Source organism: Antechinus flavipes, chromosome X (genome assembly GCF_016432865.1).
Source record: "Antechinus flavipes isolate AdamAnt ecotype Samford, QLD, Australia chromosome X, AdamAnt_v2, whole genome shotgun sequence".
NCBI lineage: Eukaryota > Metazoa > Chordata > Mammalia > Dasyuromorphia > Dasyuridae > Antechinus > Antechinus flavipes.
Window position 1 is genome coordinate 36,582,097 of NC_067404.1, and position 13,785 is coordinate 36,595,881.

The 13,785-nt window shown below is 35.7% G+C and overlaps 1 pseudogene; it reads left to right on the forward strand.

Moving 5' to 3' along the window:
• The window catches only part of LOC127543123 (integral membrane protein GPR155-like), a 49,029-nt pseudogene extending 36,671 nt beyond the window's left edge, over positions 1 to 12,358 (forward strand).
• Positions 12,359 to 13,785: the final 1,427 nt, after the last annotated feature.

Here is a 13,785-nt window from a genome sequence, read left to right on the forward strand (position 1 = left end):
GCTTATCCCTTTTGTATGTTGACATGCAGCTTTGTTTCCTCCAGCCTTACCTTTGAAATACAAGTTTCCATGGGGATTTCATTTAAACAGAGGCTGAACCTCTTTAACTCATAAACCAGAAACTTATCAATTTGCCTTCCTCCTCCCGCCTTGTAGCAAAAGGACAGTTTTTGAAGGCAGACAGACATTAAGTGTCAATCAAATCGGTATTTGCAAACATCAGGTCCCCATTGGACAATATGGACCCAGGAGGGAAACTGATTTCTTGAGCTCCGTTAAATGCTTTCCAAATCCTAATACCAGAAAAGCCAGGCACAGGAAGGCATTCTGGAAGATGTGGGAAGCTTCCCATGGAATATTTGCAGAAGAAGCCCCCAAGTGAAATAAATTATATTTGTCACTCCTCCAATTATCAGGAAAATGAATAACCCCTTCAATTCCTCTCTCAAGTCTATTCCCTAGTGTTTGATTACTGTTTTGGAAAGGGAAATAAATACAGCATGTGCTATTATTGAAGTAATTCAATGCAGATTGGGCATAACATAAAATTACACTTTTAACATCTGTCAAATGACTCAGATGATTATCAAATGTAGTCAGGCATTCAGGATTCGTTATTTATGAATTGGGTCTGATTTTTGAAACATCTATTTAGGACTAACTATTCATGAAAATGGCGAGAGAAAGAGAATATCTCCAGATTTAAGTTTTCAATTTCGGGTAATAGATGGGGTCCCCCAGGACCCCAAGATGCCAAACGGAAGAGAGAAAGAACAGATGTTAAACCCAGGAGGGGGGAAGTTGTGTGCCTACATGTGGGCGCTGGGTTCTCATTGAATCACTACCAGCTGCACTGAGGCATCAGCTTCTTGGTTAAATATTAACTCTTTGCCTCCAAAGAAGCAAAAAAGTAGGCACAGACGGCAAGACAAATGTTTATGAGCCTTCTTCTCCCTGACTACTTCCTGTCCCTCTGGACTGCATTCTCAACATCTGGCTCTCTACCTTTGTTTTTTCATTACATAATTGCTAAATCATTATAGCTCCCCAAAGAAATGTGGGGAGAATAAAACCTACTTTCCACAGAGCATTTTCAGAAGGGAACAAATGATATGATGTCTGTGAACTGCTCTGGGATCCAAAGAAGAGAGATTATTTTCATTCAATTGGTAGCTCAATCATATCAATTAAGTATGCTTTCTAAATTGATATGTCAACGGTGCATTATTCAAACTAGAACACATCAAAAGGACCTCCAAACAAAAGGTGGCTAAAATGATTCAACAAGAAAAAAGTACATCTTCGATCGATATTTCTTTTTAAAGATCAGGATAGATTCTTGTACTAGATTTACCTTCACAATAATAACAATGGATTCAGATTTCATAAAGATTGAGGGGAGGGGAAAATATGCCTTATGTTAATGGGACCATCCACAGATTGGTGGGTGCTGGAGCAAGGATTAGAGCGGGGATTTACTTCCCCATCAGCTGTTGTACTCAGATGACTTCTGGATGGGATGAGTGCAGAGATGGCATGAGTTGGTGGTCTAGGGCCCATTGCCACAGGGCAGGTGTCCACCCCTAGCAAACCAAGCAGGCACAATCAATACTAATTGGCCTTTGTTGAGATGCTCAATGGAAGCTCATTTCTGAATAGGTCTAGGAAAGGAATGACCTCTCCTTCTAACACTCTGGCACCCCAAAGAGGATTTCCACTTGTGAATAATGTAATTCAGTCAATCCTAACTCTGCAATAAAAACTTTATAGCCCCTATACTATCTCTTCTCTACATAAGAATAATTCAGTCAGGCATGCTAAAGGCCTGCTTCTGTCCTCAATAGGGGCAAATGACTCAATTAAGAACAATTGGGAAACATATGCATATCAAGGGGAGAAGTGATCCCAAAGGATGCAAAGAATCTGCCTTTAGATGTGCTTTAGTATACTCTCTACTATCCCCTCCAAAACTGGTTTATTGAATATCAGTGAACTTCTGCATGGATTATCAGCTATCTTGTAATTTACTGGAGGTTCGACGTCACTATATTCTGGGTCTGAAGCTGTTAAAGGGGTCCATTTTCAAACATGGGAACAGAACTGTAATGAGGCAGTCTGACATCTGGATCAAATTCAGTTGAGTGGTCTGGAACCATGGTGTAGGGGACCATATTGCTCATCTAAGAGATGCCCTACAACTAAGCAGCCTTTTTCTACAGGAGGCCATACTTGCTCTGGAAAAACAGCATCCAGCTAGTGTATCCCTTTGCACCCTGCTCATCATCTCAAAACCAAGATATAGGGGATCTGGAGTCTCCCATACATTCCATCCCCTAGTAGGAAGACTTGATACAGGAAAATAGTAGCATACCTAATACGTGTCCGCACTTTAGCAAAGCTACAGTGGTCCTACCCCAGTTACAATTCTGCTTATATGTATTTTTTTTTCTTTTGTGCACAACTCTGCCTCACTTAAATTCAATTACTGTGCAAGTCAAAACATCACCTGTGATGTCACTGGATCTCTTTGAAAACGAAGAACCAATAACCACAACAATTTTTCTCTTTCACTTAAATCTGTTTTAATTTAAGTTTACTTCTGGGTTCAAAGATGTTCCTAGGGAATAAAATATTTAACAGTTTCTAGACAGATACACACACAAACTATATAATATACTATACTATATAATATAACTATATTAATATACACACAACTATATAATATAACCTTAACTCTAATCCTGCCGAGGGGGCAGTGGTTGACCCCTACTTCTCCTCTCTCCACTTCCCCATGGTTTTCTGTCACATGGAGATATGTTTGTGATAGTTCACTATTAATAAAATCTACATCCATATGGTTAAAAAATCCTTCTATCTCTATATCATCTCAATCATCTTTCTCCTCTTTTCATGGACAAACTCCTAGAAGGTATGTATCCTCTGTTACCTTACTGTTGGAATCCTAGTGTTAACTGTTTTAGTTCTTGAAAAACCAGCAAGAATCATTGGATTCCTTGAGATGAAAAATTGTTGATGAGACTTTTGCAGTACTTCAGAGCTTACAGGAACTATTGGATTCCTGGCACATGAACTAATGGACAATGGATTCCTTTTGGACTATTTCTAGGACTTATGGACATGTATAAATTCTCAGGTTGATTCATATTATTTGTTACATTACTACTAGCCTGTGTTATATTGCTATGTGCTTATGTATTTTATGTAATTGCAAGAATCATTGGATTTCTTGAGATGAAAAATTGTTGATGAGACTATTGCAGTACTTAAATTTTCATGTTGATTCATGTTATTTGTTACATTACTACTAGCCTGTGTTATATTGCTATGTACTTATGTAAATTATGTGTAATGCCTCCCATATTGATGGATTTATATATACCATGTATATCTGTTTCAAGTTCTGGCCCATATTGATGGATTTATGTGTACCTGTTTCAAGTGAGCCCCTTCAGAAACCCACTAATCTGATTTGACTTCCTATTTTCTTTGGTGTTTTCATCTCCCTTCCTGAGAGCAGTCAGGGAAGGCGTGATCACCTTTTTTGGGAGTTCTCACCTCCTTCAGAAGTCAGGGAGGTCATGACCACTCTATGTTCTAAAACAAAAAAAAGGGGGAGATGTTGGAATCCTAGTGTTAACTCAACTTGAAACAGGGGGAGATGTTAGAATCCTAGTGTTAACTCATTGTAATTGATACAATGCTTGTGTTCACACCTTTACTCATTGGAGTTCACATGTTTGGAAGATTTCAGGGTTTAGTATGAGATATCCTAATTCACACCTCCCTTGAAGCTCTTAGGGCCAGAGAGCACTATGGGAGAAAACCCATAATCCCATTCTCTCAGAAGAGTCATATATAAGCTCAGTGAAGAGAGATTCATTCCAATATTTTCCACTTGGCTGGTTGGTGGCGGAAGAGAGTTCAGCTGGATTGGAGAGGAGCACTCTGGTGCAGACCCAGAGCACTTTGGGAGATTGAGAGCCAGAAGCCCTCTCTTGGAGGCAAGACAGATTCAACTTGGAACTGGATTGGAGGCTGAAAAAGCAGAGGCAGAAGCAAAGGACAAAGCCTTCTCTCTGAGGCAAGAGAGATCCATTTCATTTTCCACTTGGTTGGCTGGAGGACTGAAGGACAAACCTTTGGATTTGGAGACATTCAGAGGGAGCTCTTGGAACCATGCAGAGAGATAGGCCTCTAAGCTAACAAGGCTATCTTGGAGACAATAAAAGATCTGAACTTTTATCACTTGGCTGCATTTGGGGTAATTATTGATCTGAACTGATACTAAGGCTGCCTCCAAGAAAACCTCCCCAAGAAACCTGCTCTCCCTCCCAGAGAAAACCATTATCTTATTATATTAAAGAAGAAGAACACCACACCTTACCCCCCATTCTTTAGTCTCCCTTTTGCTGGATCATCATCCATTTATTTACCATTTAACATGAGCACTACAAGCATTTCCCATGCCTTTACTAGGCCTCCCTCTCTGCCCTATTTGCTTTCTCTTAGTGGTCTCAACTGCTATCCAATATATAATCACTACATAAATGACTCTCAAATCTCAGCCCTTTTCCCCACATAACACATTTCTCCTCTAACCTTCCCTGTTCTGTTGAGCGAGTCCTCATCCCTCTAGTCTAACATTCACAAGCTAGAAATCCTAACATGACTTTTTCTTAATCTTCATCTCATATCTAACCAGTTACTGTCTTGCTGATTCTATCTCCATAGTATCTCCTACATCCATCTCTTTTTCTCCATTCACTGAGCCATAACTTAATTTACTGTCTTATCACCTGTTGTCTGGACACCTGTGATGGCCTCCTAAGTGATTTTCTCATTTCTAGTCTCTCTGTTCCACACCAACTCCAAAGGGCTGCACAAATAATCTTCCTCAAACATAAGACTCTTTTTAAAAAACCATGTCACTCTCCTTCTTGAAAACCTTTATTAGCATCTCCTTACCTCTAAACCATGGTTTTTTAACCTTTTTTGTATGTCCTGGATCCTCCTGGCAGTCAGCTGGGAGAAGCCTAGGGACCTCTTTGCAAGGAAAATGGTTTTAAACATATGAAGAATTGCATGTAGGATTACAAAAGAAACAGATTATATTGAAATATAACTATAATTTTAAAAAAAACAAGCTCATAGGCCCTTTGTGAAAAATCTGATCTAGGATAAAATATAAACGTTTCATTCTGGCATTTAAAGACTTTCACAATTTGGTTCTCACCTAACTTTCTAGCCTTATTTCCTACTACTCTTCACAAACACAATCAAACTGAACTGCCAATTAGTCCCCAAAATACATTCTTCCCAACATGTATATGTCTAGGATGCATGCTTTCCTCATTACACCTCATCAAAATAATGAATTTACCACCAATGAGGATGAAATTAAAGCAATTATTAGGAGCTGTTTTACCTACTTATATGCCAATATATCTAGCAATCTAAGTGAAATGGATGAATATTTACAAAAATATAAATTGCCCAGATAAACAGAAGAGAAAATAGAGTATTTAAAAATAATTGTATCTCAAAAAAAAAAAATTGAGCAAGTTACCAGCCAGCTCCCTAAGAAAAAAATCCCCAGGAACAGATGGATTCACAAATAAAGTCTATCAAACATTTAAAGAATAATTAATTCCAATACAATACAAACTATTTGGAAAAGTAGGCAAAAAAGGATCCCTACCAAATTTCTTTTATGACACAAATATGATGCAAATATCTAAACCACAAAGAGTGAAAACAGAGAAAGAAGACTACAGCTCAATTTCCCTAATAAATATTGACACAAAAATTTTAAACAAAATATTAGCAAGGAGATTACAGTAATATATCACAAAGATCATACACTATGACCAAGTGGGATTTATAACAGGAATGCAGGGGTGGTTCAACATTAGGAAAACTATCCACATAATTTACTATAGCAAAAACAAACAAAAAAAAACTCCACATTTTATGATTATCTCAGTAGTTGAAAAAAAAGCTTTTGACAAAAAAAACAAAAACAAAAACAAAAACAAAACACTCATTCCAATTAAAAGCACCAGAAAGCATAGGAGAAAAATGGAGCTTTCCATAAAATGATACATCTTATCTATTTAAAACCATTGGCAAATATTATCTATAACAGGGATTAACCAGGAACTTTCTAAATAAGATCAGGGGTAAAGGAAGCACATTATCATGAATAATTACTGAATAATTATTCATTAATAGAATGCTCATTAATAATATTTAAAATATAATAATAATATAATATTCCTATGGCAAGAAATGCTAGCAGTAGTAATAAGAGAAGCAAAAACTAAAGAATTAGAATAGGCAATGAAGGAACAAAAGAAACTATCATTCTTTGCATATGATATGATGATATACTTAGCGAATCAACTGAAAAGTAAGTGCAAATAATCAGGATATAAAATAAATGCATATCAGCATTTCTGTATACTACCACCAAAACCCAGCAGAAAGAGAAATTCCATTTAAAATAACTGTAGACAATATAAAATACTAGGGAGTCTAGATGCCAAGGCAAATCCAGGAACTACAGGAACACAATTACAAAACATTTTTCATACAAAGAAAGTCACATCTAAACCACTGGAGAAATATTAATTGCTCCTGGGTAGGCTGAACCAATGTAATAAAAATGACAGTTCTACCTAAATTAATTTATTGATTCACTGCCATACCAACCAAACCACCAAATTATTTTACAAAGCTAGAAAAATACAACTTTCACCTGGAAGAATAAAAGATTAAAAATATCAAAGGAATCCATGTTAAAAAAAATGTGAAGGAAAGTGACCTAACAGTGTCAGATCTCAAACTATATATCAAAGTGGTAATCATCAGACTAATCTGGTACTGAGTAAGAAGTAGAGTGGCAGAGTAGTGGAATAGATTAGGCACATAATACACAGTAGTAAATGACCATAGTAATCTAATGTTTGATATATCCATGCTTTTGGAACAAGAAGTCACTGTTTCACAAAAATTGAGATGAAAACTGGAAAGCAGTTTGGCAGAAACTAGGAATAGACAAACATCTCATATCATACATCAAGATAAGGTCAAAATGGGTACATGATTTAGACATAAAGGGTGATATAATAAGCAAATGACAAAGGCATGGAACATTTTACCTGCCAGATTTAAAGAAAAGGGGAGAATTCATGATCAAAGAAGAGACAGAGAGCATTGCATGATGTAAAATGGATAAGTTTGATTATATCAAATTAAAACAGATTTTGCATAAACCAAAGCAATATAGCTAAAATTAGAAGGAAAGCAGGAAACTGGAGAGGGAGGGAATTTATAGCAAATTTCCCTGATAAAGTTTCTCAAATATGTAGAGAACTGAGTCAAACACTTAAGAATATAAGTCATTCCCTCAAATAGATAAATAGTTAAAGGATATAAACAGTTTTCAGCTAAAGCAATCAAAGCTATCTATACTCATATGAAAAATGTGCTCTCAATCAGTATTGATTAGAGAAAGGCAAATTAAAAGAACCCTGAAGTATCACCTCACACCTATCAGATTGGCTAATATGACAGAAAAGAAAAATGAGAAATGTTGGAAGAGAAGTGGAAAAATCAGGACGCAGTGGAGCTGTGAACTGATCCAACCATTCTGGGGAGCAATTTGGAACTATGCCCGAGGAGCTATAAAATTGTGCATACCTTTTGACCCTGCTATACCACTATTAGGTCTGTATCCTAAAGAAATCAAAAAAAAAAGGGAAGGATCTATTTGTTCAAAAATATTTATGGCAGCTTTTTTGTGGGAACAAAAAACTAGAAATTGATGGGGTACTCGTCAATTGGGGAATTGCTGAAAGTTGCAGTATATGATTGTCATGAAATACTATTATGTTATAATTTAAAAGGGATGAGAAGGCTGATTTCAGAAAAACTGGGAAAGACTTATGTGACCTGACACAAAGTGAAGTGAGAACCTGAAGAACACTGTACACAGCAACAACAATACTATAGAATGTTCAGCTGTGAATGACTTAGCTATTCTCAGCAATATAAAGACCCAAGACAATTCTGAAAGACTTAAAAATGTTTTCTACCTCTAGAGAAAAAACTGATGGAGACTGAATGCAGATCAAAATATACTATTTTTTACTTTCCGTATTTTTATTTTCGTTTGTGTCTATTTCTTCTTTCACAGAGTGACCAACATGGTAATATGTTTTGCATAACTAAACATGTATATAAACTATACCAAATGCCATAGATTAAATAGGAGATTAAATAGAAGTTAGATTAGAAGAACTAGGAGAGAGCAGTGTCAAGAAAACAAGAGAAAAAAAGTATTCAGAAGAAGTGAGCAAGTAACAGTGTCAAATATCACAAAAACGTCAAGAAGGATGAGATTTGACAAGAGGCCATTAAAAGATCATTGACATATTTAGAAAGAGAAGTTTCAGTCAAATAATGAAGTTGGTTATCACAGTTCAAAAGGTTTATGACAGAACAACCAGAGAGCAAGTATGCTCAACAATTATGCCTTTTTGAAGGACTGGGCTGGGAAAGGGAGGAGAAATACAGAATGACTACCTTACAGAAATGGTTGCATTGAGTAGGAGTTTTGTTTTGTTTTTTAAGATTTTTTATTTTTTGAGCAGGACCAGGAGATCATTATATACTTCATCAACAATACTATATATGATCAATTCTGATGGACGTGGCCCTCTTCAACAATGAGATGAACCAAATCAGTTCCAATGGAGCAGTAATGAACTAAACCAGCTACACCCAGTGAAAGAACTCTGGGAGATGACTAGGAACCACTACATAGAATTCCCAATCCCTCTATTTTTGTCCGCCTGTATTTTTGATTTCCTTCACAGACTAATTGTACACTATTTTAAAGTCCAATTCTTCTTATACAGCAAAATAACTGTATGGACATGTATACATATATTGTATTTAACATATACTTTAACATATTTAACATGTATTGGTCAACCTGCCATCTGGGGGAGGAGGTGGGGGGAAGGAGGGGAAAAATTGGAACAAAAGGTTTTGCAATTGTCAATGCTGAAAAATTACCCATGCATATATCTTGTAAATAAAAAGCTATAATTAAAAAAATATTTTTTATTGTTTATAAGGCATTTTACTTCCAAAACATATACAAAACATATACTTGAAAAACCCTGTGTTCCAAAATTTTTTTCCTCTCTTCTCCCCATCCCTTTCCTTAGACAGTGTTTCATTTTTTTAAGGAATGAGAGCAACACGAGCATATATGTGGGTAGTAGGAAAGCAGTCAGAAGAAAAGGAGAAAATCAAAATAAAAGGAGTGGGAATGATAATGGAGACAATCTGCTAGGGAAGACATGAAAAGACAGTATTCAAAGGGGTATGCAGAGTTTTGTATTGGCATGGAGGTCTACCTCTTCATCTGAGTGAATCAGGAGACAGTAGAGGAAGTCTTAGTGATTTGAGATGAAAGACAAAGTGGTAAGGGGAGCTCATGTTAAATGGTCTCATTTTTTTTAGGGAAATATGAAACTAAGGCCTTAGCTAGAGAAGAGACAAAATCATTTGACAAAGCCACTGTGGAGAGCAGGACAGGGAATCAATTAGGAAGACCAGAGGATATTTGCCATTCTACACTGAGAGCCCATTTGAATTAGATTAATAGGCATACACCCACAGATGTAGGATCTGTGTTAGCCTGGGTAGAAACTTGGGGGGCACCCTGCAGTTAGAGAAGCTTGAAGCTCTTAAGAGAATGCTTTTCCATTAGTGAAGGTGCCTTGGAAGCCAGTGGTACTCTGTGGGGAGGCTGGGAGATTCTGGGAGTGCCTTCCTGCCTGGAACCCTTCAAACTCCAGCCAAACCTGAGGCTCTGGCAAGTGGCTGGCTGGCCCTGTGGCTGTGGACCATCTGGTTTGGGACTAAAGTAGCTTTCAAGAGGCTCTTAATGTAAGATAGACCAATGTCTATTGTGGCTTCTTGAATCAGATTAAAGAAGGAGGGGCTATTGTATGTTTTCACACTCTCCACTCTGAGTCACCAAGGACTACATTCCATCCTCAGGGTTTTAGCCGGTATAGTTTACTGACAGAAAAATGAATTCTTTTCATGACCTGACTTCAAATGATTTCATTTCATCATTCAACATGACCAAGTCTTAGCCCACAACAGTAGTATGATATTCAATTCTACTAGTAATTCCAGCCTTGGTAGAATATTTAGATGAAAAATGTTATCTACCTCTAGAGAAAGAACTGATGGAATCTGAATGAAGATCAAAGCATTTTTTGTACTTTTAAATTTTTTCTTGATATTTTTATTAGGTGGAGGAGGTATGTGTTTTCTTTCACAACATGGCTAATTTGGAAATATGTTTTGCATGACTGTATATGTATACCTGATATAAATTACTTGCCTTCTCAACAAAGGGAGAGGAGCGAGACAGTGGAAGATAGTTTGGAACTCAAAAATTTTTTAAAATGTTAAAATTGTTTTTACATATAATTGGAAAAAAACAAACGATTTAAAAATTGCCTTGGCATAATCCCTTGTGGATATATAGCAGAAAGGGCCCACATTATTACATCAACCCAGATCAAAGGACTAGGGAATTTTGTTTTTGCCACTTCTAGCTTTATTATTAAAAAAACATGATTATATTTAATTTTTCACTATAAATTAGTCCTTCTTTTAGAGTATCTTAATTGTCAAAATCTCTGTATTTTTTATTGTGCATATGTTAATATTATCCGCTACCTATCCTGCCAGCCAGTTTGATAAAGGTGAATTCTTCCCTATTTTTGCTACACAAAGTAATGACTTTGCATTGAAATATCTTACAGTTGAAACTTTATATCTATTCGTCCAGAATATTTTGAGGACATTTATTTGGTGGCTCCATTATCTCTTATGTTTGTAAACCTATAGGATTTATCTTCTATGAGATTCAAAAATAGAGAATTAATTTGCATCTCAGAATTAAGTATAAGTACTTGGATTTGGACTTCTGCATGTGTTGTAGAAAGAATACAACGGCATTTATGTTTGTCATTGGAATTGTCTTCAATCTTAATCTTAGCTGGAACATGTTAGTTTATTTGTAAAATTTTCCAGTTAGATTTGGAAGTTCTTTTTCTGGCTCAGCCCCATTTTATCTTGTTCTCACAGCATGGGACAAATAAAGTAACTGAAGAAAACTGCACTTGTTGCAATAATTTTGCTAATCAAAGCTAAACTCCTGATGAAATGGTGGAGTTCATGAACAAGATCCTGAATAAGATACTAACTTATCAAATTATGCATTTTTATATGGCGTCTTTCCAGTAGCACTGGAAGTGGATAGTTGAGATTACAACCCCAAGAATGGTGATGAACACTTTTGTGTCAGCTCATATATGTTTCTGCTTGCTTACTGACCATTCCCTCCATAGATCCAAAGCAATGGCCCATGCTATCCAGAATGTTAGCTTCAATATAAGTATTGTCAATTTGGTTTCCCTGACCTATTCTCTTCCTATTCTACTGAGTCAGAAATATTAACAGCATCTTCATCTGATAACAACTAATTTACTCAATGCCAGTCTACTGTCTGTCTGCGAATGATGATGTGGAATTTTGTTTAGGAGCTGAATAAATTCTGGTATTTCTTCTGTTATATAGTTCCCTCTCTAGCACTTACCTGTAGGCAGAGTTTCTATCAGTTTCTTTCCTTCTGTCTAAGAAGAAAGAGGCAATACAGATTCTTGTAGGAATTTTCATTATATCTGGATGGGGAATTCTTGTCCTTTTCGTGGGTACTGTTTTGATAGCTAGAAAACATAATGGTGACAGCATTAATTGTGACTTTTTATGGGAAAGATCAGATGATCATCACCCTGTTTTATAGCATATTGGTATATAGCATATCACTCGCATATTAGCAAAAGTACACAGGAAAGGAATTGTGAGGGACTGGATGATCATTCTCAGAAGACTGCTATTAAGGAAATTCCAATGATAAGAAAGGAACCAAAACCTTTTACAAGTTCTATTACCAAAGAAGCTCCTGTTGATGTTCCTTAGGCAATGTTGATTTGTATCATTCCGCAATAGAACCGATAGCAAATACCAGTCTAGGTGAAACCCTAACTCCATCCTTGGGGACACATGAGCATTTGGTGAGTCAGTGTAATTCTCAGAGTTGCATATTAGCTCAGGAAGAACAGTTTCTACGGAGTGGAGACAAACAACTAGCTAGACATATGTTGCTGTCTTTACTACTTATTGTCAGCTTACTTGCTAATCTTGTTTGTGGTGGCTGTTCAATCAGGAACCTGGCTCTTAGTCAGTGGATAGAGCACTAAATCAGGAGTCAAAATATCTGAGTTCAAATTCAGGCTCAGATACTTACTAGATACTCAGATACAGATATTGTGACCCTGGGAAAATCACTGAATCTCTGTTTGCTTCAGTTTCCTCATCTGTAAAATGGGGATAATAAGAACACCTACTTCGTAGGGTTGTCGAGAGGATCGAATGAGAAAACAAAAAGTACTTAGCTCATGGTACATGACATACAGTAAGCACTATATAAATGTTACTGATTATTATTATTAGAGTTTATGTTGAATGACAGTTTTTTGTACTATCTATAAATTGTGACCAAGGTTTTATTTCCACCATTTAATTAAGAAATCTTCCTAATTCTTCAATTACAATTCCTCGGCAATTTCTTACCAAGTGGTACTCATTCAACCCAGGAACACAATAAATTTGTTTTTAAAGTTCATTTATTCTGGTTTTTCCATTAAAAGGTGGAAGCTAAACTTCATAAACCTCTAACAGTAATTAAAATATTCTAGTCTGTAATTTTTGTTGTGCTTATTGCAATTGGAGCTGTTTAACTTACATTACACCAACAAAATTACTACCATAATTGTGATATACTTATAATTTTACACATTTCAGCTCAGAAAACCTTTGTATATTTCATCTGTTCCAGGAAATTACGAAAAGAAGTGATTCAATTCAACAATTATCTCTCATGTTTTTACTACATGCTAAATTTATTTAAATCTATTTGTTAGATACTAGGGAGATAAAGGTTAAAAACAAAGCTTTTTACATATTTTTAACTATTTTTAAAGCTGAACCTAATGTGATACTATAAAATTTCAAATTTACTTTTTGGCATGCTCATCTCTAAGAATCTATAAATTTGTTATTCATACTATATACAGTTATGAAAAATTATTCCTGGTTTAAAATTGGTGAAAAAAATTGGAGAAAAAAAGGTGATCATGTTGTTTTTGAGTTGAAGTTTTATGAAAAAAATTAGAATTAGAGGGTCATGTAATAATTTGTATTACTCAGTATTCAAGGTGCTTTCTTTCATAAATTTTAACCTTAATTATTTTTTAAAGTGTCTAAAAAACATTATGCCCAAGTTTGCCTTTCTCTTTAAGCTCTATTTACTAACAAACTACTAAGTTAAATTTAGTCCCTCTGCTCTTTAACTTAAAATGTTTAGAAAGTTACTTTGTATTTAACTGCATCTAACTTCCATATGAATGAGCCAGTTTTTCTGTTTTCTACTTGGAGCCTTATTTTAAAAAAAGTAGATAAAGCTAATTTTCAAATCTGCATGTTTAAAAATGTGAAATCCTAGTGTACTTAATAAACCTAAACACTTTTCTACAACATTTGTTTTAAATTATGTTTGAGGGGGTTGAAGTTTTGCTTGTTAATTAGTCATCTTGGTGAGAAAAGCTT